Source organism: Lissotriton helveticus, chromosome 2_2 (genome assembly GCF_964261635.1).
Source record: "Lissotriton helveticus chromosome 2_2, aLisHel1.1, whole genome shotgun sequence".
NCBI lineage: Eukaryota > Metazoa > Chordata > Amphibia > Caudata > Salamandridae > Lissotriton > Lissotriton helveticus.
The window spans coordinates 343076544-343103625 of NC_136060.1; positions in this window are offsets into that span (position 1 = coordinate 343076544).

Here is a 27082-nt window from a genome sequence, read left to right on the forward strand (position 1 = left end):
CTGGAGTGTTTAAATTCTCCACTATGTAGGAAACAGTTATATATTATGAAAATGTGTGCTTTACACTAGTGAATTTTTGCTTACAGAGAAAGATATGAGGAGAACTATTCATGTCCCAGTCAATACTCCAGATCCTGATGGATCACTTTCTTACAGGGAATGCTCGTGCCTTGAATATCCCAGTCGAGTACCACATGAGCTGGTGGGTACTGACACTTGAATCACCCAACATTATTTGCTTGCAGGAAACCCACCTCCTATCCAAGGCTACCCACCTTCTGGCACATAAATGATTCTCAAAACAATCCACTGGTTCAGCCAAAAAAGTGAACAGTGTGATGATTGATTTTCATAGGGATTTAACTTTTGAGGTAGGCGAGATTGGTACAGGTAGATATGTGATGGGTAAATTGGAAGGTAGAGAAGTCACATTGGTAATATCTTACTCATGGTTTCATAACCAAGAACTTTTATTAGCCTTCATTTTCGAAAATGCAAAAGAAAAGAAGAGGGACGAAATTACATGAATTAGGGATTTTAATATTCTGCCATCTCTGCCTAATGATTGCTCTACCCTCCCAGTCCCAGATAGATATGGAGGAAGTATGTTCCAAGTGCTTTCGAGGGCCTTTTCTAAACCCGGTGTACCTAACTTGTGGGGGAACTTTCATACTTTGAGAAAGAAATATAACTTTTTGCAAAGAGGCATAATCTGCGACACTGATGCGTGGACCTTTGTGAAGAACATTGTAGATGTAGGACTGTTTAATGTCTTTGATCAAACAAGAGTAATCTGGGATTGTATCTTTGGAGATTTGCCCAGGGACACATGGCTCTTCAACCCTACCATCCTCAATGATAGATGCTAGTGGGCAGAATGAAGGACCATATAGAATAATATATTGAATGAATAACAATAGCAACTCTCTGGGTTGCCTTTAAGGCAGTCGTGAGAGGGAGATGCATAGGAACCTGATTAAGAGGAAATTGGAAACTGAGCTTAGATTGGATGAACCGCGCCAACGGGACCGAGCTTTCTAAAGTCAGTAATGGAAATTACGACTCTGAGACGTCAAGTTATCTATGGCTCATAGAATGATCAAAAAGAGCATTACTTCAAATACAGCAGCATTTTTATAAGAAAGCTTGCAAAGAGGACAAAATATTAGCATATAGGCTTAGTCTGCTCGAGTGAAAACTAGAAAACCCAACATTGTGGATCCTAGAGGAGCCTTGGCTGTTTCATACATTGGAAAACAAACAATTTTTACCTCCTTTACTTGTGAATTGTATGAGGGGTAAGTAGGGAACATCGACATATTAATTCCTTTTTTGAGGGTCTGAAGACTTACCAGCTAATAAGTGTCAATAATTACTACAGAATAACTCCCATGGGTTACAGATTCAAGGAAAGGTCAGGAAGCAAAGGGCAACATTGGGCTTATGCCCTGAGAGATAGATACTAGGGAGTGTGACCACAAGAATTGGTTTCCTACCTATTCCTAAATAGTGGAGGCTTCCATTGTAGTGTATATGATCAGACAAAGGTAAGATGGTGTCCAGGGTTCCCTGCCTCGTCAAGATACGCAGAGCTGTATTTAAGGACTTCATTCTCAATCAGTCCTTGCCTGGTAACTGTGAGCATTGGTGGGTTAATCACTCTTCATTCTAGTTCAAACCCGACTCCCCTCCATTTACACCTTTGTTTTCTCGTATTCCTGCAGGTAGCTTCCACAGGCAGGAATTACTGTGCTGTTGCTACTTACCTCTTGCGCTTCCTCATTAAACTCATTTTCTTCCTGGAATCTATGGATTCTGCCTGCTGGTAAAACCGTCTCATAGCCATCAGATGCTGAGTGCATGACCATGATTGCATATTTTCGGATTGTTCACCTTGTAGTTACCAAGTATGCTCAAACCTTGAATGCATACACTTTTCCTGCATGTGACGAAAGGGGCTTCTTATCGACAAGAATTCCAGTATTCCTTCTTTACCGTGCCACCCCTCCCCTGTTTTCCCAGGGCGTGTTTTCTAAATGCTATCGGTTTTTATAAAGATCTTAGGCTTCAGGGAAACTTGGGACTATATGCGTGGATTCCATTTTAAGCCTCTGCCATGACAGTTTCCCAGGTCAAAAACAAGATGTATCCAGCAGGTAGTGCTGAAGTAACCCTGATATAAGCTATGGAGAGCACACAGATATCATTTAAAACTGCTAAGAGTAAAAAGGACTATTTGATTGGACAGATTGAATAAATTCGAAGTAAGACTGGTCCAGTGTCTTCTCCATTCAGCCCATTCAGTAACGGTTGCCTCCCAGGATAATGATACCAGAGACTTTGAAAATCCACCCCCTCTATCCACTATTCCTGGAGGCTAATAGCATCTCCTGAAAGATATGGAGGAGACCCAAAACGAATATCATCCTTTTTAGTGGAGGTGCACGAAACTCGGGAAATTTGTTTTCCTGTAATTATGTGAAATTGTTGGCAAAATTAATCAAATTACACTTAATTGAGCGCCATGCAAATCTGTCATTTAGTGACATATTTTTAGTCTGGAATATGTCCTTGTGACAATTGTTGATGCAAGGATGCTTTCATGCTTAAAAATAGTGCAAAAAACTAAAGAATCACAAACAGCCATGTAGCAATTGATAAAATCACTGGAGATCAGCTAATTAGTAGATTCTTTATTTAAACCCCCAGCACAGGAGAATTAAGTGTACAGCAGTCAGGACTTCTTTTCATATAACTGATACCTAAAAATGATACACAATGAACACTAGTACTGTTCTAGATCATAACTACAAGCTAAGAATTCTATCTTAAAGTGATATACTACAAAATCCCCCTTCTTCTTCAAGGAAAATAAACAACAACAACAACAAAAAAAAACAACAACAACAAAATATATGTAATATCAACTATAAGTTTTTCCAACTAACTACAATCAAACATTTCAAGACATTTGGGGTTTTTAACAATTCTTCCACTTGAAGTTTTAACAATGCATTCATCAGGCACAACTTTAGCTGTACTAGGTAAAACTTGCAAATTTTCTTTTACTTGCGAATTAGATTCAGGTAGAGGCATACTATCAGAAATTACAGAATCTTCATTCACAATTCTAGGATTGGAGTCATGAGAAACATCAGGTACACTATCACTGGAAATATCAGGCTCCTGTGTACAGTTAGATGTATCCCACCACCAGGATGTAGTGTCTATGTATACATCCTTATTTTCATTTTCATTACCATATGATACTGGTGCAAGACGGCTGGAATGCCATATTTCACAATTTTGTAACAATGCAGTGTTGTTCATAACTTTTGACTACCATTCTTTCACTAAAGTTACTCTCAGCTTTTGTAGTATTCCTAGCACTCTTTACACGAACCCATTGACCACTACTCAGATTCACTTGTTTAACTCCATGTTTAGAGTCATAGTAGATTTTATTCTTCGTTTGAGAGTCTTTGATGCATCCCCTTACTTTAGTTATATCACACTTAGTCATACCACTTTTATTCAACCAACCTGGATTGCTTTTGAATGTGGAATTCTACCTCTCATTATTGAAAAAAGGACTTTGACCTGTGGAACCATGGATAGTACTTCTGTAAGCCCAAAGTAATTTTTGTAATTCATCATCCCAAGATAAGTTACCTCTATTTGCAAGCTGAAGAACTTCTTTAATACTACGGTTAGCTCTCTCAACAATACCATTTCCACTAGGATGGTAAAGAGCAGTGAATCTTTGTTGTATTCCGGAAGCAATCAAGTAATTCTTCATTTCAAAGGATTTAAATTGTACCCCATTATCAGACAAAATAAAATTAGGAAAACCTTCTCTTAAGAAAATTTCCTCTGGAAATGCAATAACAGTTTTAGTATTGATCACATTTACTACACTGATTTCTAACCACCTCGAAAAAGTATCGATCAAAACTAATATATATTTCTGTGCTCCATCTTGCCAAGTCACTGGTCCCATGAAATCAATGGCAACATTTCCCAAGGAAATTTTGGACAATCAGGAGGAGCTAAGGGTGGATTGAAGGTTTTAAGAGTTTTATCAGAAACCTCACACTTTACACATGATCTCACACACCTTTCGACTTCCACATCCATTTTTGGCCACCAATAGAGTTCTTTTATACGGAGCTTAGTGCGAGTAATTCTTGAATGTCCTTCATGACAAAGATCAATGATTTTCTTTCTCAGGTCTCTTGGTGGTACAGTTCTATCGCCACGTACAACTAGCATATCAGAAAGACTGAGTTCATACCGAACTTCCCAGAAACCTCTTAATTCATCATTGACAATTTTTTTATCCATCCCACTCCAACCTTTAATGATCAGCTGTTTCAAAACAAGTCAAATCTGATCAGAATTTTCCATTTCCAGCCATGTTTGCTAAAACTACTTTGAGTTTTATCGAAAGAAATATGAGCAACTGAAAAATCATTCCACGAGTTTTTGTCTAGTTCAATTAATGGTAAGGACATGCGACTCAAAAAGTCAGCAGTAAAGTTTTTTGTACCTGGCACATACTGTATGTCATACATAAAGTCCTGTAACCTCATGGACAACCTTGCTATCCTAGCTGTGGCATTGGTGAGACCATCAGTTGTAAGCAACTTAGTTAAGGGTTTATGATCACAACGAACTACAAATTTCCTGCCCCACAGAAACTTTCTAAAATGTTCCAAGGCCCAAACTACAGCAAGCGTTTCTCTTTCAACTACAGAATAACGTTCCTCCATGGGGGTGAGTGAAAGGAGATACAAAAACTATAATAACTTCTTTGTTGTCATCAATTTGAGTCAGAACGCTACCTAAACATTTGCTGCTGGCATCAGTTGTAACAATGGTTCTAGCACAGTGGTCAAAACCTTGTAGACTAGGTGCTTGAGCAATAGCCTTCTTTATTTCCTCGAAAGATTTCTGGCAAGAGACACCCCAATTAAATTGTGTTTTGTTTTTAAGCAAAGACCTCATGACATGAGTTTTTTCAGAAAACGTATAAAAAAATTCGCATAAAATTCTGCAAGTCCTAATAATGATCAAAGATCTTCCTTGGACTTGGGCGCAGGAGCGTCTTTGATGGCCCTTACCAGACTAGATATTGGCCTAATAACTGAAGAACTAACTTCATGTCCAAGGTAAGTGACACTTCTTTCAGCAAATTTACATTTTGTAGGTTCTGCAGTGACACCTTTAATCTGTAAGATACTCATCACATTTCTCAAACGCTCATCATGGGTTTTCTTGTTTGGTCCCATAATAAGGATGTCATCTTGAAAGAATACTACACCTTGCATATCACCAAATAACTCATGCATCAGCCTCTGAAAAACCGCCGCTGCGGACGCTAACCCAAATGGCATGCGGCAAAATTGAAAACACCCGAAAGGGGTACAAAAGGCTGTGAAATGTTTGCTCATGGGGTGCAACGAAATCTGGTGATACGCACAAGATAAATCAATGGTTGAGAACCATTTAGCACCTCTGGTCAAAGTGAGCATTTCATCTAGCCTCGGTAGAGGAAACTGATCAATTATAATGTTGTCATTCAAATACCTTAAATCAATGCACATGCGAATTTTACTATTGGAGCATCTCGCAATCACAATTGGAGAAATCCAATCAGACTCTTCAATGGGTTCAATTATTCCAGCATCTAACAACTTGTTGAGTTCAACTTTAACCTCGTGACGTACACGTAATTTTCTTCATCATTATCCGATAAGTCAGAGTCATTGTTGGTTATACAGCTTACTCAGCTCCAGCTGCTCCACTCAATGTGCTGATGTAATTGAGCTAGCGTAAAAAGCCACGCAACGTGACACCGGCAGCCTACAGGCCCATAGGAATGAAGTGGAGATTGCATGAGCAATTAGCGCGTACCAGTAGGTACTCGCATATTGTTCATGCAATTTCAAGGGTGCAAGGGTGTCAACATGACACCCTGTTGCACCCTTGAAATTGATCTCTGCACATATGTTTCACACACACATGCCCTAAGGGCATGTCTGTGCGCAACATGAAACTTTGAAAAATGCACAAAAGTTCAACTTCATGGTAATTTGCTACTTCTATTAGCGAAATCGCTAATTTTTTTTAACTTTCATGCATAGCATTTAAGGAATCTCAATTTGGGATTCCTTAAATGCAATCGCAATTTAGAGATTCCTTAAATTGCGATTTTTGCATTTGGGATGATGCAGCCCAAATGCAAAAATACCCATGGCAAAGGGGCGGATACTGAGAATCTGCCCGTTTGCGACCGGTATTTGGTTTGATGCATGGGGCCCTATGACTATTGTTCTTATTTACTTATTTGGCACGTTATCTTCATATTTACATTTTATTCTACAAAATTAATGGAGAAGCCAGTACAGCCTCCTCATCAATACATGTTATTTCAAATACTAATTCCAGCATTACTTTTAGTGATCCAAAGGAATTTTTAGTTAATCCAGGGGAACCTATTATTAAATGGCAAGACTGGAAAGAGTATTTTTTAATTATATTGCTACCTTGGAAAATAATGGCAGTATTATGTCCACTGAAAGAAAAAAAAGAATTGTAATGCACTGTTTAGGACCGGAAGGTCTCAGAGTATATTTACAAATGCAAAAAACAGAAAGAAGTGGCGATCTGGATATTTTCAAATGTGCTATAGCGGATCTGGATGATCACTACTCACAAATTGTATGTGTTGCGGTTTCTAGACGCACTTTCTACAAACGTAAACAAAATGTTAATGAGTCTATTGAAGATAATGTATCCGCTTTGAAAAATGTAGCCATTAAATGTAAATTTGGCTCTTTACAGGATGATATTATTAGGGAATTTCCAATACCACCCCCAAAAACTTCAGGAAATTCTTCCAAAACCCATTTTTTGTGTTTTCCGATTCACACATCACTAAGACTTGTTCAGGACTATTAGGGTTTAGGATTATGTCCAGAGAACGTTGATCCTTCCAACCCAACACAGGTGGTCCATCCTTAGCTACATACAACTTACACATGGACCTTCTACCTTTAAACTCAAACATCAAAGGTCTAAAATCAAACATATCAATTTTTTGTCCAATGAAACTCTCAGGATTCACATCAGTTGGTTGTAAATATGGACCAATTTCGATAGCAAACTTGTTATCCCAAATTGACTTAGGGATGATGGTAAACGGAGATCCAGAATCCGCTGCAACCTGCAAATCTATGCCACCAAAAGAAACTATGCATAAAGGTTTGTTGCTGTCATCACCGGTAATGTTTACTACAACATGTCTAGACGAGTTGATGGAGCGAGATTTGGAAATAATTTTAATTTCAACTCGTAAAGTCACACTTCCATAATAAGAAATAATTTTACTAACGATTTGTGCTGTGTGTGTATTAATTCAACCTAGTTTAAAGTTGCATTACATGGAAAGTACACGCGGGATACTAACATATGTGCTCATAAACGTGCATTATTGTTGCATCTTTTGTTTGTGAAAATTAATAAATTAAATCTGTCTATTTGTCATTTTCACTAAAGCGAGTTTGATTCGAAAAATTAGTTATTATTTTAAACATGTTGAGAAAAAGCCCACAATGCTTCGAAGGTTTAAAAATTTGATCTCACCTGACAAGAAAATAAAAACGCGAGGTGGTAAATAACTTCATAAATACAAAACACCTGCAGCGTATATGGAAGGTGAATATGGTTATCATACTGTTCTGTGGTTTGATGTTTGGAAACATTATACAAAGGACGATGGCGTTTTGATTTGGCCTGACGATGGTTCATTTAATATGAAAATTTTAAGAAATTTGAGAGAAAGGATGTCATCTCTTATACCAAAGCCTAGACCGACACAATTTGAAGCTTTAGTTGAATGGGAAGATGAGATGGTTCAACTTCAGAGAGAAGCGAGTGGGATTAAAAGACCTTTGAAAACACCGAGTTACAGAAGAGAAACGCATGAGGATAGAATGCGGATGTGGAGACAAGGAGACATGTGCGATGGTCTCTATTTAATTAGGCAAATGGTTTTAGGGTCCCCAGGTGAAAAAAGAGTTGAAAAGAAAAATAATGTTGTCACAGAAAGTGAATCTGAGGATGCAGTTTTAGAAGAAATTTTTACTTCTAATAAGAAGAATGAACCTTTGAGACAACATCATTCATGGTCTACTCCAATGGTTTCTACTGGAACCATACCAAGTGCAACAATAATAAATGAATCGCCCAAATTATATCCAAATAATTCTGACTCTTTTGAAACTCCAGAAAGGTTAGAAACAGGAATAAACTCAAGTGTTTACAATGGAAACAGACAGTTTTCAATAACTCCGAAGGAAAGGGAGGCTCCTAGGAATTTAATGAGAACTGACAGAAATGAAGAAAATGTAAATACTTCAGAATATTTACGATCAAAAGAAGAATTAATTCGGCAGATAACAAAGGGCATGGAAGCAGTGACAGTTCCAGTAACGATTGGTCCTGTTCAGCCTGTTTTTGAACAGAGAGAAAATAACAAGGCAGGTTTGACAATTCCTTTTAATGCAGAGATTCAAAAGGTTGCTGAAAAATTTTATTCAGATTTAACAGAAATTAATAGAGAGAAAACGAGAATGCCTGATTTGACTTTTAATGAAGGTTCTTTTAACAAATCACCAATGGGTGCAGAATCAGATGCTGAGTCTTCTGAAAGAAGAGGGTCAAATTCAAAACTTGATGTTGCAAAATTAAAAGCAAATTTGGAAGAATTAATAATTGGCACAATTGGTCCTGACAGTCTAAAGTTTTATCGTGATGATGAACTCCTGTTCATCTGTAAAAGCATTCAATGGAAAACAAAGAATAAATTTGATCAGTTAGAAGAACTGGCAGGTGAATTAGATATCGATTTGAACAAACAAAAAAAATTTGGAAAACACTACAGATTGGATTTTACAGAGAAGGACATTGAAAACTTTAACACAATGGGAAGAATAATGCATATAAAGGATTTGATTGTTTACATAAAAAAGTTAGGTGAATTGAGTAAATGAAGAGTAAAATGGACTAAAAAGAAGGAAGATGAAAAGTTGAAAAAATTGTCTAAACAATTTCCAATGAGAGAAATTGCAGGTGGAGGTTATGTTCATGTCCCTTGGTCGAGACAGGATATTTTACTTTTCACGAATGATTTTCCCCGATTGAGAGAGAAACCTGTAGAATGGTATCAACAGGTAGACAGATTCATCAAAGTTTCGAAAGTTCTGTGGATTGATCTGGATGGATTTTTCGACATTGTTGTCCCATCAGATCTTTGGACAGAATGCAAAATTGCTGTGGGTTGGCCAAAAGAGGAACCGGAGCGAATTAAAGAAACAGGTGCACCAGCTCCAATAGTCATGGACTTTTATGAAAAAGTGATTTATTGGTTAAAACAGAAAATTGCCCCAAAAGAAGTTGATTGGGTAAAAATAGACAGAACAAATCAGGAACCAAAGGAATCAGTTCATTCATTTTCTGAAAGATTATTATTGGTTTTCAAACAATATAGTGGTTATGAAAAATTAGATGAAAAAGATATGAGTCATTTTATCTACAGATTTGTTTATGGCCTTAGACCAGAGGTTGGAGAAATGATCAGGAATAATATTGTCGGATGGCAATCGCTTTCAGTTGATGATATCGTGAGAAAAGCAAAATACTGCAGTGATGAGTTAGAGGTCAAACAGAAAAAGTTAAAAGAGAAGGCGATGTGGGCACAAGTGAAGGTGGCTGAACAACAAATAGCTAGTCTTGAAAATAAAAATAAAAATTTTGTTCAGAATCAGAACCAGAATCAGGGTCAAGGAAAATTTAAAAATAATAATAATAAACCAAGGTATAATGCTAAAGTTGAAGAATTAAAACAGAAATTGCCTTGTTTTAATTGCGGCGAAATCGGTCATTGGAAGAGTGAGTGTAAAAACCCACCCAGAAATTTTAAAAATCCATTGTTAAACCCACAGATGCAGAATGATGTTGATCTGCAGCAACAGCTACAGTTACAGCATCAACTGAATGACCTGAGTCTTTAGCGACAGCTACAGCATCAGTTAACACAACAACAGAATCAGATTCCACAACCTCCATTTCCAAATTGTGGGGGAGGTCAAAAATATAATCCAGGTGTGGGATTTGGAGGAGATGACCAGGTAATAAGGACTCAAAGACAAAATGTGCAAAATGTTTCAGGTCAATTTTTGTTAACAGAAAACCAAGGAAGGGATTCTGATGACTGCTTCCGACGGTGCCCGAGAAAGGGGGAAGAGTGTGTAGTTGGAGCCACTCTTGAGGTTGACCAGTCTGGTCCATTTGTAAATGGGAAAGTAAATGATGTAGATATTACTTTTCTTGTGGACACTGGTGCTACCCGTTCTACTGTTAGATCAGTGGAAATTGAAAACCTACCTCTCTCTGGGGATACCATCCAAGTAGTCGGAGTACGTAATCAACAAATTAAAACGGATCTAACTGATCCAGTGCAGGTTGAAATTGGGAGTTTTAAAGACAAACACAGATTTGTAGTTTGCAACAGCAGTCCAGTAAACTTACTGGGGTGTGATATATTATGCAAAATGAATTGTAGAATATATTGCTCTCCCGAGGGAATTGAATTACAAACAATGGAGGAAGATGGATTGTACAAAATGACAATGTTGTTGGTGGAGGCAGAAGTAACAAAATTGTTTCCTGCATTCGAAAAAGAAAATTTACCAGAAGAACTAAAGGAGACAGTTAAAACAGAAATTTGGGATTTGACAGGAAATGAGATGGGTCTGATGAAACATGTCGATCCAGTTAAAATTTCTGTGAAGCAAGGAATAGAATTTCCAAATATTCCTCAGTATAAAATGAAAACAGAAACAATTGAAGGTGTTATTCCGGTGATTGAGAAATTCATTAAACAAGGTGTTTTAAAAGAGATTGGGAACAGTCCTTGTAATTCGCCGATTATGGGAATCAAAAAGTCAAATGGAACATACAGAATTGATGCGGGATTTGAGAAAAATTTATCAAATTGTGGTTCCTTGCTGTCCAGTTGTTCCAAACCCAGCTGTCATTCTATATCAGATTCCGCATGATGCAGAATGGTATACTGTTATTGATCTTTGCAATGCGTTCTTTACTGTTCCATTGCATCCAGAGAGTCAGGAAATCTTTGCTTTCAGGTTCCAGAATAGGACCCTCGCATGGTGCAGAATTCCTCAAGGGTATACAGAGAGTCCTTCCATCTTTAATGAGCTGTTAAAAAGATCTTTAGAGGATTTAAGTCTACCTGGCAGATCGACATTGGTACAGTATATTGACGATCTGTTAATTGCAGCAAAAACCAGAGACAAGTGTGTGACAGATACAATTACTCTTTTAAATCATCTGGCAGATGAAGGACATAAAGTGTCTCCTGCAAAGTTGCAGTTTTGTAAACAAGAAGTAAAATATCTTGGTCATAGAATTGCAAAAGGAATGAGACAGGTAACAATTGAGAGAATCAAAATGATTCAAGCAATGCAACCTCCAAGAACCCAAAGACAGGTTAGAATGTTTTTAGGAATGGTTGGTTACTGTCGTCAATGGATAAGTGGATTTTCAGTAATTGCAAAACCACTGCAGAAATTGACAAAATCGGATGTAAAAGATCCAATTATTCTTACTGAGACTGAGTTGGAAGCTTTTGAAAAATTAAAAAGAAGTCTGTGTGAAGCACCAGCTCTGGGCATGCCAGATTACGAAAAAGGGTTTGAACTGTACTGCAGTGAAAGGGAAGGATGTGCATTGTCTGTGTTAATCCAGAGACATGGGAATCTGAGAAAGCCTATTGCTTACTTCTCAGCAGTTCTTGATCCAGTTGCAAAGGCCTTACCAGGTTGCTTAAAAGCAGTTGCAGCAACAAGTGTTAGTCTTGAACAGAGCGAAGGAATCATAATGGGGTTCCCTGTAAAAGTCTATGTTCCCCATTCAGTTGAGATTCTTTTAACAAGGAGTAAAACTCAACATTTGACAAGCAACAGATTGACGAAATATGAGAAAATTATTCTGGGAGCAGATAATGTGTCAATAGCAAGGTGTGTGAATTTAAATCCTTCCACACTGTTGCCTGATACTGAAATTTCTAATGAAAATGACGTAGAGCATGAGTGCTTGGATGTTATGGAATACTGTACCAAGCCAAGGCAAGACATTAAAGATGAACCTTTGCCTGAATCAGATTTTGCTTACTTTGTAGATGGCTCCTGTCTGAGATCAGAGGGAGGTGCTTTGAAGGCAGCATACTCAGTCTGTACAGTGGCAGATGTTGAAGAAGCATCATGTCTTGAAGGAATTCGTTCAGCACAAGTGGCTGAATTGATTGCTTTGATTCGTGCTTGTGAATTAGCAAAAGATTTGAGAATCACCATAATTACTGATAGTCAATACGAATATGGAGTTGTGCATGATTATGGACAATTGTGGTCTCAGAGAGGCTACTTGACATCAGCAGGATCACAGATTAAAAATGCAGTATTTATTAAAAGATTAATAGATGGCATACAATTACCAAAAGAAATTGCTGTCGTAAAGTGTGCAGCACACAGAAAAGGTGAGGATTTCATCACCAAAGGCAATTCTTATGCAGATGAAGTTGCAAAGTATTGCGCAAGGAATAATTATACTCTTAACCGGGAGAAAAACAGAGATTATGTTTCGAATTCACTAATGTTAACATCAATTGTTGAAACATGGCAAGAAATTAGAGATTTACAAAATGAAGCTGATGATGAAGAGAAAAATTCATGGTTAAAAGCAGAATGTAGAGAGCGAGATGAGGATGGAATTTGGACTTACAAAGATGGCAGAGTAGTTTTACCAAATTGTATGAATGCAGACATGGCTAGAATGTACCATGGCCCTGGCCATATTGGAAGAGATTCAATGATTAGACTTTTTAAAGAAACATGGTTTAATACCAAGTTCAGAACGATTGCTGAATCACTTTGTCAAAGGTGTTTGATCTGCCAACAAATGAACCCAAACAGGAAATCAGTTGTGGGAACGGGAACCATAGGTCGGGAGGGTGGTCCTTTCACTAGGTTACAGATGGATTTCATAGAGATGCCTACACATAACAGGTTAAAATATGTCTTAGTGATTGTCTGTCTATTTTCAAGATGGGTAGAAGCATTCCCCACATGTCACAATGATTCAATCACTGTAGCAAAGTTACTCTTAAGAGAGATAATCCCTAGGTATGGATTTCCTGTGACTATTGAGAGTGATAGAGGAGGACATTTTGATAACGAACTGTTGAGTTTGATCTGTGAAGCATTAAACATTGAGCAGAAGTTACATTGTGCATACAGACCAGAGGCTTCTGGAATAGTCGAACAGATTAATGGGACAATAAAAAACAGAATTGGAAAAATGTGTCTAGATATATGTATAAAGTGGACAGATGCTCTTCCACTTGTTCTGATGTCTTTGAGAAGTACACCTGATAAAAAGACAGGTTTGAGTCCACATGATATTATCATGGGCAGAGTTATGAGACAAGCATTTGTACCTGTAGGAAAGCTATTAAGCATTCATGACAGTGCCATTTTGGAATACTGTAAACAGTTGTCTGACGTCGTGGCTTCTGTGTCTAATCAGGTTGGAACTGAAGTACAGTCGAAAGACAAAGTGTTAACGCATGATCTGAGGCCTGGAGATTGGGTCAGAACAAAAGTTCATCGAAGAAGAAATTGTCTGGTACCGAGGTGGCAGAAGCCTAGGCAGGTGATTCTTGTTACAACAAATGCAGTAAAGTGTAGAGGAATAAAGAGGTGGATTCATCCAAGTCATACTATTCCGATACCTACACCTGAAAACTCTGATGAAGAGAGTGATACAACAGCTGATTCAGATTCTGAGGTAGAAGGTGAAGAAATTCCAGATTCTGAAGATCGACAAAGAGGTCGACATCTGGAGAAAGTGTCTGTAAATGGAAATCTGAACAGAAAAGATTTAGAGATCATTGAAATAGACTCTGAAAAAGAAGAAGATCTGCTAGAAGACAATGAAGCAGATGGAATAAAGATAACTGATAAAATTGAAGAAAAGGAAGTTGAAACTGTAGAAATATCTGACCAGGAGAGTATCGAAAAGCAGAAAACGAGCTCTGAAAGAAGGAACAGAAAACCAGAAACTGGGAAGTTGAAGGTAATTGAAGAAGAAAGTGAAAATGAATTGCCAAGTACCAGTAATGGAAGACAGAGTATAGTTCCTAACGGAGTGAGACTGCCGATTAGAAAAGTTCCTGAGTCAAGAATTGAAATTTCTGACAGTGATTCTGGAGAAAGTGATGAAGATTGTCAAAGAGAAATTGTGAGAAAGAGATCTTGGAAAACAGAATCTAATTTGGCTGAACCAAAAAGGAAGATTCTGAGAAAAGGAGAAACCTGGCCAAATGAAAACGGAGGATTAAGAGTCAGGTTAATTAAAAGATCGAAAGAGCAGGTGAATGAAATTACTAGTCAAGAGGATCCTGAAAAGAAAGCAGAAAAAGGAAGGAAAATAGAAGTAGTGACTAGGAAGACAATGAGAGTTTTGAGACCTAATCAAAAATACAGATCTCCTGAATGGACATATTTAATTATACCTCCTGTTATTGAAATTAACAGCAGTAGTCAAAAAGAAGTTGAGGAAATCAGTGACAATGATTGAAACATTTATCTGAAAAAATGTGTGGTTTCTGTTTTTGGCAAAAGGCTGAAGAAATTGTGTTAGGTGACACAAGATCGAAGAAATTATGTTTAGTTGGAAAATAACTTGTCACCTAAGGTCGAAGAAAAGTTGTTAGAGGGATAAAAAAAAAAAAGATTTTAAAAAGGGGGGTATTAGTTTAGATTTTAGATTTTTATATATTTTAAAATTTTGTTTTCTTTTTCTTTACTTCTTTGAAAATAAAATTAGCTAGAATGCCTTATGTTATGGAACGTAGTACTTCAAAATGTTCCATTTTTAAGAAATGCTGTAAGATGACACTGGTGTGTGTGCTAATATTAATTCTGCTTTGGTTGATTTTAGCTGTTGTTGTTCCTTTTGAGATCAATAAAGAGTTGTACAAGGTCAACATGACAAGTAAAGCTTCAGTTAGTCAAGACAAACATAGTGCAACAGGCAAAGCTAACAAAGTTATTGATCAAAAACCTGAAGCTCATCAGGATAGGTCTGTTAGTGATTTTTCAAGCAACACATTTTCAAGGCTTTTAGGAGAGTATGTTAAAGTAATGGATGTCAAAGATTGTTATATCTGTGTAGAGTTGCCAGCTTCTGTTTCTGAGGGAGTGACGTACAATATGCTTCCTCTTACATATGGTATGACTTGCAGTGTAATAGCTAGTTTATTTTATCAGACTGGTCGCTTGGAATATTATTATTCCAATTTTGATGAGATTTTTGCTAATCTGAAAATTGAGAGTGCTTTGAATAAACATAAAAGAGCTAAACAGATGAGGGAATTCTTTTTAGTTACTAATGAACTCACCTATGAGTATGCTTACAGAAATATTTTAACTTGCAAATTGAGAGCTGAGGAAAAGACTTTCCTGAACCTAGTTGAGGAGAGAAGGGCAATTTATAAAAGAAATGAAATGGTCAAACAGACCAAATCAAAATTCTGGCAGAAGGAGGACGAGAAGCTTAATGGCAAAACTTTTGATAACGTTGCAATACACATAGACAAACCAATTAGTGGTAAACTTTGCATTAGAAGAGATAATACTTTATTTGATCATTTCTTTGTAGGTGCTAGCAATTGTGAAGATACTTACCAAATCATGGGGGGTTGGGGATTCAAAGGTGGCAAAGATCCAATTTTTCCTGGGATTTATTTTATCTGTGGTGACAAAGCTTATTATAATCTTCCTGATCATTGGTATGGGACATGTTTTGTTGGACTTGTTTTTCCTAAGATGTTTCATGTTGACAGAAATGCTGAAGGATCATTTGAAATCAGTAATCTCGCAAATAGATATAAAAGAGAAATCTTTTCGGAAATTTTGGGAGATATTTTTGAGGCAGTAATACCTTTAGTAGGTATAACTCTAAATGCAGGAAGAATCAGAAAATTATCCACAATTGTTGACAGATTGTCAACTGATACAGCAGGTGGTTTCCAATTAGTGGATGTTGAGGTCATTGCAGTTAGATCTATGGTGATGCAAAATCGCCTTGCATTAGACATACTCCTGGCAAAAGAGGGAGGAGTCTGTGGTATTTTACATGTCCAGCACTGCTGTACCTACATCCCTGATGAAAGTAAGAATATTGAAATGTATATCAAGAACATCACTGAAATGCATTCAGAAATAGTTCCCTTAGAAGAAGATGATTTTTCAGAATGTCTTTCAAAAAGATTTCAGGCTATCAAAACCTGGTTTCAAGAAATTGGTGGTTCAGTTCTTGGCAAGATCCCAACACCTTTGTTTGTAATAATATTTGTGATAGTTTTGACAAAAAAATCAGTTGCATGTTACACAAGAGAAAGAAACACATGAAGGAGAAGAAAAGAATCTATAAAATCAAAAAGGAACAGGAGAGGGAAATAGAGCTAGAGGAGTTACGTAGAGCTCAATATGATAGTTGCAAAGATTTTGCTGAAACAAGTCTTTAGAAATACTAATACAAATGAATTCGAACCATTTTCGTTCAATCAAAATTTTCTAAATTTTGGGTGTAGTGTGGTGATTTGGTAATCACCAGATGAGGGAGTTGATGGAGCGAGATTTGGAAATCATTTTAATTTCAACTCGTAAAGTCACACTTCCATAATAAGAAATAATTTTACTAACGATTTGTGCTGTGTGTGTATTAATTCAACCTAGTTTAAAGTTGCATTACATGGAAAGTACACGCGGGATACTAACATATGTGCTCATAAACGTGCATTATTGGTGCATCTTTTGTTTGTGAAAATTAATAAATTAAATCTGTCTATTTGTCATGTCATAACTAATTGCGGCTGTTTTAAAAGTGACATGTGCTTATTTTGCTTTCCTTGTCTATGTGGCGTCACTCTATTCTTTACAGGTGCATAAAGATTTTCGTTGGTTTTGATGAAGAATGGTAGATATAATTGCTGCTTTATTTGTTCGCTTCAGCTAGGTAATTTAGACTAATGGGTTAATCATTAGCAATGGTGGGTGGCAACAGAACAAACTATATTTCTCGCATTAATTATTCTTTTGTGTTTGTTTATATAATAGTTACCAATAAAATGGCTGCTTTGGGCCTAGTTTACTCGAGTCTGCTAAAATTCTGCACGGAGCAAGAAAGAGAGTCCTTTCAGAGAAAAAGCTTCCTTTGTTGTAACAAAGTCTGGTGGATGTGATGTGCCTCTGACTGTTTCCTAGTCAGACAAGGCCAAGGCCAGGAACCGGCAAAAGAACATGCGATAATTTTGCATCCGAGGAAGCAAACGACATGATGACATTTTTCTTCGAGTAATGTTGCAACTTAAGGAAGCCTCGTTGTTCGAATGTTAGAGACAATGGACTCTAAGAAAGTGACGGAACTGATATTCTGAAAAATATGGTGACACGTCGCCTGTCACTTGTAAGCCAATGGGACTCCGAATTTTGCAGAAAAGATTTACTTTTACCTAGATTAGCTTAGCGTAGAAAGGTATAAAAACCCATTCCACGTGGAAGGGTTGGCTGCTGCCTTTGCTGACCTTTGGATGAGGGTGTCAAGCAGTTGAACTTTCCTTGGAGCACGTAAGAACCCTCTAAGACTTTATTCTTTTATTTCCAATTATTTAGCATAGTTAGGGACTTAGGTTTTAAAAATGTCAAACTAATAAATTCATTTGCAATAATAAATTTTACATTTCGAAAAATTATCATAATTACTTACAATGATTTTAATAAAAATGCTTCAATAAAGATTTCAATTGTAATTATCTAAATAATAGCTAATAAAAATCTTACTTTGGAAAACAAGCTGGACTTGTTATTTCATGAGATTAGGTTACTATTAGCAAGATTTATCGCCATAAGTGGCTTAATAGTCAGTGGGGTTTGTTAAGTATAATGATTTTCATTTACCGCGGTTGTATATAAATGTATATAATTTGTGAATAGGTTAATTAAGCCACATGATTCAGTTGGTCAAAATATGTCATGTCTGATTAATGGGCCTTATATTTGAATAGTGATTTATAGTGTATATTATGAAGTTGGTAGCGTAGCTTATGACATATTTCCTATAGGCCGCTGGATCAGAATCACTTGAGATGTTCAAGTTCTCAAAAGAGTAATTTTCTTCATCATTATCCGATAAGTCAGAGTCATTGTTGGTTATACATAAGGAATGATGTTACACAATGAACACTTCTACTGTTCTAGATCATAACTACATGCTAAGAGTTCTATCTTAAAGTGATATACTACAAGCCACTTGCGTTTTGTTGTTTGTGTGCGTTTGCAGTCAGTTTTAACAGCGAGTGGCGCATTTGCAGTAAAATGTTATCATAAACGGCATGTAATTGACCAACGTGGTGTAATAGCATAATTTGAGGAAATTCAATTAACAAGTATAGCACACAATTCCCGAAATTACCTGAATTACCTGCTGCAATTTTAATTTCGCACTGGTCTACTTTTTAGCTCAAAGCAAATTACATTATATGCAAACGCTACTGCAGTTTATCAGGGATGCAGCAAAAGCCTCCTTTAGGTTGTCTTACCTATCCAAGGATGCCTTAAATTGAGCACCTCCATTATTACTGAGTAATGATACATGTTTTTCGAACTATACAAATTTTTCTGGCTCAATTTTGTGTTTTTTTTAAAAGGCGACAAATGAAAAGAAGCCCATTTAGGGTTATTATCATTATAGCAAGGGTTCCAGGAGCTGATATCACACTTATCTCAGCGCATCTTTGTATCATGGTCTGAGAGGGGATATGAAGATGCAGTATCCACAGTTATGAGCAAACCCACATCTCCTGCGGCTAATATTGATTCATTTTGTACAAATAGATCAGCAGTTAATTAATCAAAGAAAAGAAAGAAGACAAGAACCTCAGTGTCCCCATCTGTACTTCCTTCCTCAGCTGCTAGCAGCTCTCCCTCTTCTGACGCTACTGCTGATTTAGCAGAAGAGCCAACCAGTAGGTTATGGTCAGGAGAAGAAAACTGACCTCTGAGGGAAAGGAAGAACGGAGGAAAGGTTCCATGACTAGTTCAATTAAGGAAGCTGGCATATTATTAATAAGAAGGGGAAACCAAGGGCTAATTTCATTCCTTAATGTTACCCTAAAATACTTATCAATTTCTTTGTAGCAGGTTTGGGATCCCATATGTCTTACTTGATAGATCCTGACCAATCAGATTACATTAAAAATAGACAAACATTAAACTTTACAAGTCCCCAAATTTAACCCCTCTGAAGCTAAACTACTACTAGATCCACTGGGCTGAGGGATCATTTTCTAGGATTTAACTCCCTCCTGTGGAACTCGCCAGAGCAGATTGGAGAAGTGGAATCAGCATGGGAACCAGATTTTGTGGAACTGGCGAGGATGATTGGTAAGATGTGAGACTTGTGCTAAGAATGCGGGTTATCCCATCAAACCTTAAAATACAGTTTAAATACCTACACTGGGTTTACTACAGCCCAACTAGATTATGGAAGCTGAGATGGGCAAGAAACTTGAAATGTATAAGATGTGGGTCGTTGGGCCCTCTTTTATTTTATTTAGAAAGATTAGGAGGAAGAGCTCTTTCCCATCTCGACCCCCGCTACTGGAACGAGCTTCCCCTATCCTTGAGACAGTGTCTAGATCATTTGCAATTCAGGAAACTGCTTAAAACCACTCTTTTCTGCACTTGTTAACCTTGTTGGAGCTGCCTCACACCTTCACTATCTGTTTTAAGCGCAGAGATACCCCTTCGGGTGTCGATTCTAGCACTATATAAACAAATAAAAGAAATAAATAAATGTGAAATGGGAATACCTTAATATGGCATGCTGGCAGCAAGTTTGTAATCTACTTGCCAGGGCAATCCAAATCGTTGGGACCCCTGAACCCATGGTGGCGATACTGGCTATCTTGGACAGGTGGGCCTCAACCAGAGCACAATGGACCCGGCTGGAGTTAGCTTTTTGGTGGCTAATTCACTGGAATCCGACAACATCCTCTCTGTTCAATGAGTGGATAAATGGTATGAATTACTGTGTCACTGCGCACTGTATGATATATAAGTGGAGGGGTTATGAGAGGAAATATACAAAATATGGGGCCCATTGGCTTCATGTCGAGACCTTCAATAATATGTTTATAGATGGGATACAGTTAAGTGAGCTGCATACTGCATGGTATAGCAACGTGCATCCTTTGCAGGGGCTCAAGGCTGAATATAATTCATTTCCTCTTAATTTTAATGTTTGTGCAGAAAAAAATAAAAATGTATATTAAAGAGATTGCTTCAGTAATAGAAGAATCTTGTAAAAGGAAAGATCTCCTGGTCATTTTTGCCTTGGACACCATAGAAGGCATTTGATTGGGTTGATTGATCGTACTTGAAAGAGTTTTAGACAGATTGGGTACGGGTCAAAAAATATATTTGGGCTAGCTACACTACCCCTTCAGCGAGTGTACTGATAAATGAGGAGACATGCTTTGCTCTCTTATTATATAGGTGCTGGAGTCAGGGCTTTCCTCTCTTCTGTGCACTATGGGGTATATTTACAACAGAATGTTGAAGCATGGCATTAAGCAAAAATTGTTAATGCCATTCTTTAAATGCAGGGATGTGCCGTATTCACAAGAATGCGGAGCACCCTTCGTTTCCCCTAGCACTGGAGATAAATCTAGCTGCCTAGCACCAACTGCATTGTGCAGCACGCATAGAAGTTGCAAATCACCATTTCTTTAATGATTGTTTATGCGCCGAAAGGGACACCTTGCTGCACATACACAATCATTCATGCAGCACATATACAAACAGCAGAAACGAAGATAAATTAACCTTTCCTCCTCGTTTCAACATGTTAAGACTAGGTTTTCTCTGGTCTTAATTATGGCGGTGCCTCCTATTTACACCACCCTTGTAAATAGGGGGCAGCATCAAAATCAATGGGTTTTGCAGCAGAACGCCCACCATTACACCCATTCCACCCCTTACACTCTAAGGATAGCTTGAAAGGGGGCCTTATTTACAAGGTGGCTTTAAGCCACATTAAGTGGCTTAACGCCGCCCTGTAAGTAAGGCGAAGGAATTATCACCACACAAACATTGTATACAAAATGACTTTCTGTGGTGAAAGGGATTTGTAAATATATAGTAATTTATCATTGAACGCCTCCTGTACAGTACACAGGGTGCCCAGAGTTACATGCACCCGCAGTTCCGCAATATTATTATCAAGCCAATTACTTCCCTCATCCTTGGTTTTCAGGGATTCTATAATCATGCCCAGTCATTAGCATTACTTGTAATAGTGTGCAAGAGTATCATTATGGGAGTCTGCAAAGGCCATTACAGTGAAATTTATAAACAAGAAAGAAAAAACAGTGAATCAAGTTGTCTCAGGAGTCTGACACCAGAACCAGTTTTGTATTATCAATCGTCTCATAGGGAGTAAAGAAAGAGATTGTCTAGGGCTCTGTAGTGGGAGGGGGTAGAAAAAGGTAGGGGAGGGGAATGGGCCTATCTTCGCACCGGTCATTGATTGAATGCCTGGTGAGAGGGAGAGTTATTAACAGGAGGGGGGGTTTGGATTGACTCGAGCTCCATGACTCTGACTCTCTGGGATGTAGTATGTTTCCCCCAGTTGTTGCAATTAGTTGATTTCATTCAGTGTGCTTCAGTGTCCCCACCTGTGTCCTCAGTAGAGTCGTTTCCATCAATTCCAGCAGGTGCACCCCGTTTCTCCACCTTGCTCTCCATATCTTCCCGCGGATGTTCCTATAATTCTAGTATCTCGGCCCATAGCCCCACAACTGGGAGTCTGCGTATACCACAAGCCTCTGCTGTAATCAGGGTTCTCTCTTCTGTTCTAGCCCAGACCTTGACATCCCTTACCCATGTCGCTGCAGATTTCCACATCATTACGACACGTCTTTGGGCAAACAGCACCAGGGGGCAGGTTTCAAGGTTGCAATCAAGGAAGCAGCCCAGAGCAGCATGGAGAGTCTGTATCACCATTTCCCAGAGTGGCTGCAAGTGGGGACAGTTCTATGTCATGTGGACAAAGTCTGCATTAAAGAAGGCACATCAGGGGCAGGGCCGAGGTACTCCACCATAAATTACCTGCAGTCTGTGGGGATTCAGACATGTCATGTGGACATAGTTAAATTGGGTGTACTTTAGCCTCATTTTTCTAGAGAATCCCTTGGGGTATGCTAGTGATTTACCCCATTCTGAATCTGTGAGTTCTCACAACTGCTGCGCTCCCCACCAGCCTCTGACAGTCACCAATGGTTTCCGAACCATTCCTGGTAGCGCTCTGTAGAGCAAGTTTACCAGATATCATGCAATGCCCAATGGCAACCGCAGTAAGAATACCGCGTGTGTCTCTTGTTCTTCTTGACCTCCCGGCACAGGTCCCCTAAAGTTCGCACCAGTGCCTCATAAGTGAGAAATTGGCCCGGGGGTAAGTCACAGTTGGTTACTAGGTCATCTAGTGGGATCAGTGCCCAGCTGATAGCAGTCTCCCACCATTATTATTCCAGCGTCTGTCCAGGCTGCCTATTGCGCATCTGTGAAAAATGAGATCGAGTCTCCATGAGATAGTCCTACTGATGGTATCGCTGGAGCATAAAGCGGTCCTCTTTAAGCACCGCTTCCAGAATTTCAGGGCCACTGTCAAGAGTACCCTAGTCGCAGGATTTCCATCGTTTGGCAGAGCAGTTTTGCCATCAGAGCGTCTTGATGGCTAGACAGTCCTGTCTGGCCCAACTCTTCCCGATGTGCTCTATCAAGCCACCGGATAACTCACTTGAGCTGTGCCGCTAGGAAATACAGCTCGAAATCAGGGGCCCCCAAACCTCCCTAATCCGGGGGTTGCTGGTGGACCTCCGGAGAAACCCTGTGGCATCTGCCATCCCATATCAGTTCCCTAAGGAGAGTGTCTAATTGTTTAAACCAGGAACCCATCACCTTTACTGGAAGGTTAGTAAAAAGGTATAGGAGTCTCGGCAACATGACCATAATAGACCGAAATCTGGGCCATGATGGGCAATTTAAGAGCACTCCAAAATAGGGAAATACAATTATTTGAGGGATCTCTGGGCGTTTCTCAAATTGCCCTCTCCTAAGTCTTCCAAGGGGTGGAACACTTGGATTCCCAAATACCGAAAGGTCATCGGGGATCAAGTCAGTCACTGTAGGATGTAACCAGGTCTCTGAGATGCAGAGACTTATTGATGCAGAGGCCAGAAAGCATTGCAGATTTGTCAAGTACAGTCATTGCATTTGCGGCTCCCACTGGACTGTTGTCCAGTGTTTTGGATTTAGGGAATTAAATTATCAATGGATCCCTAGCAGACTTTGGCAAAGCTTCCAGTAGCAAGGAGTCAATATATAGTGTCTCTAGCCTGCAGGTAGGTGTCTCTGCAAAGGAGGCATAGAACTCTGCAGATAGTCCATTCGGATCCAGAGTTTTTCCAGAGGCGCTCAAGTGAGTATTCTGCTGTTCCTTGGCTTCCCTGAGCCGGCACTCAGCCCCTGCACCCGACCCCATAGCATTGTCTAAGTCGTGGAGTTTCCTGTCTAGTAACCGGAGTTCTCCATTGAGCTCTCTCTGTATGCCCATCAACTGCCCCAGACAGGGGCCTTGCACCACCACATTAAATGCCTCCCATTCCAGGATGCCGGATAATGCGGATCCCTGGTTGCAGGCAAAATTTACGGTCATAGGGGATTAAGGCACGAGGTAGGAACCTCCAAGTGCTCTTCGACTGGTCAGAACTCCAATAGGAGTGGGCTATGGTCAGACAACTTACATCCCAAATATTCTGCGTGGGTCACATATTGGCTAAGTCTGTTGGAGCAGACAAACATTGCCAGCCTGGTATGTAGGTGGTAAATACATGAGTAGCACGAGTATTTTCGTGTTTGCCCATGCTGCACTCTCTGGATGTCTGTCAATTCCCAGTGACACAACCAGCCCAGAAGGCCCTCCGAGGTCTTATGCGCCACCAGTCCAGGTAAGGGGGGAGTAGAGTGGTATATGGTAACATCTGCTATGCAATTGAAATCCCTTCCCAAGATGAGATCATCTGTTGTGAAAGGAGTCACAGGGGTGGACAGTGCCTGGAAGAATGCTACCTGATCTTGGTTTAGGGCATACACGCTTACCAAGGTAATATCTTTACCTAATTGTTTACCTCTATTCGGTATAAACCGCCCATCCTTATCGATGGTGGAATGGGTGAGTGCGAAAGGTGTTCCTGCTTAGATCCAGACCAAGGCTCCCCTGGTGTGAGCAGAGTACAAGCTGCCCTCTCCATCTGTGTCCCAAACGGTCAGCTGCCTCGCATGTGGGGTGCATTTCCTGTAACATAGCCACCAGTACTCTGCACCCCTTCTAATACCTGTGGATGGTGTGGCACTTCATGGCTTATCGCACCCCCCTAATATTCCAGGACATAAAGGTCAAACAGTCAAGCAATATGGACGCTCCCCTGAGCTCTCAACTACCCCCATTACCCTGACCCAATCCCTTGAGGTTATCCAACAAAATAACCCCTGAGACCAACATAATGAAGCCCAACTTCAAACTCCTCAACCCAAGAGCAGCCCAGCAATGGCTGGCCACCCAAATCTAAAAAGTAAAAGTAACATTAGTAGATGCAACCTCCAGATATACGACAGAGAGAAATCTGGGTGGGGTAGGCTGAGTAGTGTGTGATTTATCCCTGCTGCGTCAGCCGATATCTCACTGTGTGCCCAGGCACAAGGATCAGTCAGTGTCTAATATTCAGCGAGACCACTAGCTGTGCCCCCCGCTGAGCAACACAGACAAAGAATGGCAAGCCTCAACAGTCAAGGACCCATCTGAGCACTCGGGATCGTCTTCTCCTGCACCAGTCGACAGCCCCACGCACATAACCCCAGAATCTGGTCTTTCATACCAGATCATCTATGGATTGTGGGGTCACTTTAGGCAACTGTTCCTTGTTAAGCACAGAGATGTCCTACTCCGATGCCATGGATCTACGTTTCGAGGGGTTTCTGCATCTGTCTTTTAAGAACGCACTACAATCAGAGAAGCTGCCCGTTCCTGTTCCTTCTGGGAGGGGGATGGTTTCTTCTGGAGCCTACCCCTGGATTCCCCCTGTGTTCTTTGCTTGGGTCTCACTCTGGAGGGCCATGTCCTGGGCCAGGTTCTAGTGAGTGTCAACCCAGCTCTGTAGGCTTCCAGCCATTCCCATGCTGTGCTTCTGTCTTCTCAGAAGTGGGTAGTACCATCCAAGATGATCCTAAGCGTTGCAGGAAACACTAGATGTACCCCTTCCCATTATCCACCATGAAGGGGCTTTCAGTTTGTGCTCTTTGGAGGATGGTGTCCTTATAGAGACTCATTCTAGCCACAACTGGGCAGGGTGTGTGACCAGGTGCCACTGGGCAGGCCGGCACCCTGTGGGCCAATTCCAAAGCAAAGAAAGAGGTAAGGTGGTTTGGTTCAACTTCCGCATGAAGCCACTGCTCTAAGTAAGACACCCTATCACTCCCCTCTACTCCCTCGGGGAGTTTCACCACTCTATGTTGTTGGCAGCTGCCAGGACCTCTGCTCGTTCCTCATATTTCCCTGCGTTCCTCCTGTAGTGTAGTTCCTATATTCCCAATAGGCTCTGCGCATTGGAATAATATATTCAGCAGTGTAGACGTAGGACTGAGGTCGACTAGGTCTCTACTGACTATATTAGACTTAAGGTTTGCCAGCTAGCTCAGAGGTCACTAGAAACTTTCTCGAATAAACGAGGAGGAGTTTAACCTCCCTGGATAGACAAGAAGGGATTAGCTTCTGACAACCATAAAACATGACAACTTTGCTCTCTCTGAATAAGCGTGTATCTCTAGAGTCGTGTGAAAACAAAAGACAGCTATTTCACTCTGTCAATAGTGCATACTTAGTTTCACCAGAATGCAGAGAAAAGAGAGACAGGCGTTTTCAATAAAAGGTGTAATTTATTGAGCAGTCTTTTTACTCACGCAAGCGAAATGAATTGCCACGATTGTAATACTCATGGTAAAGTAAAGTGCGTACAGTAAAAGGAGGATTATAAAATACTACTGTAAAAGCATTGATATGGTTTCTGAGCCATATGATACTTTAAAATAGATAAAATATATACATACATATATACATTGACTAATCATACTCAACTGGTGCTTCTAAATACGCCTACCCCGGTGTACCTGACCTAAACCTAATACGTGGGAAGGAGTAAGTAAGTAGCAGTTTAAGTTAAGTTTGTTTTGCCAAGAATATGACTCAAGAATTCTCTTTAAGGGTTTAGTCAGTTCCGTACCTGGGTAACTAGAAAGCAGGAGGTCTGGTATCTCTCTCTCAGGACTCGATAGCCCAGTAACCCGCAAGGGTAGGCTGGAAAAGCCGGAGCTGGATTTTCTCGGCAGGAGAAAAGACAGCGTCTTTCTCAGCGCGTCAAAAGGGAGGGGCAGCGTCCGTGGGCTCTTCCATCAGCTGGGCTCTCGGGCAAGTATATATCTGCTCCAAAACCACCACCGTGTGTTTGCTTAAGGCAACGTTGGTATATTTATACCTGAAAGGTGCCGGGTCTGACGTAAGGTTGGACATAAGACGTCAATAAAAATGTCCCTAAGAACTGGCCGTTCTTACAGTGCTTTACAGGAGTTCTAGGATGAAATCAAAACAAAGGCAAGGGGGATTTCCCAGGTTGCTGGAGGCTTGGTTTTGTTTACAGAACGCGGTGTGCTTTCTAGGGGGCCGGAGAAGTAGCCTTGCTTAATGTGACAGCATGTGCTACGACTGAATTATGGACATGATTACTATGCCGTTGTATGGATATTATTGATTATAACCGGACAAT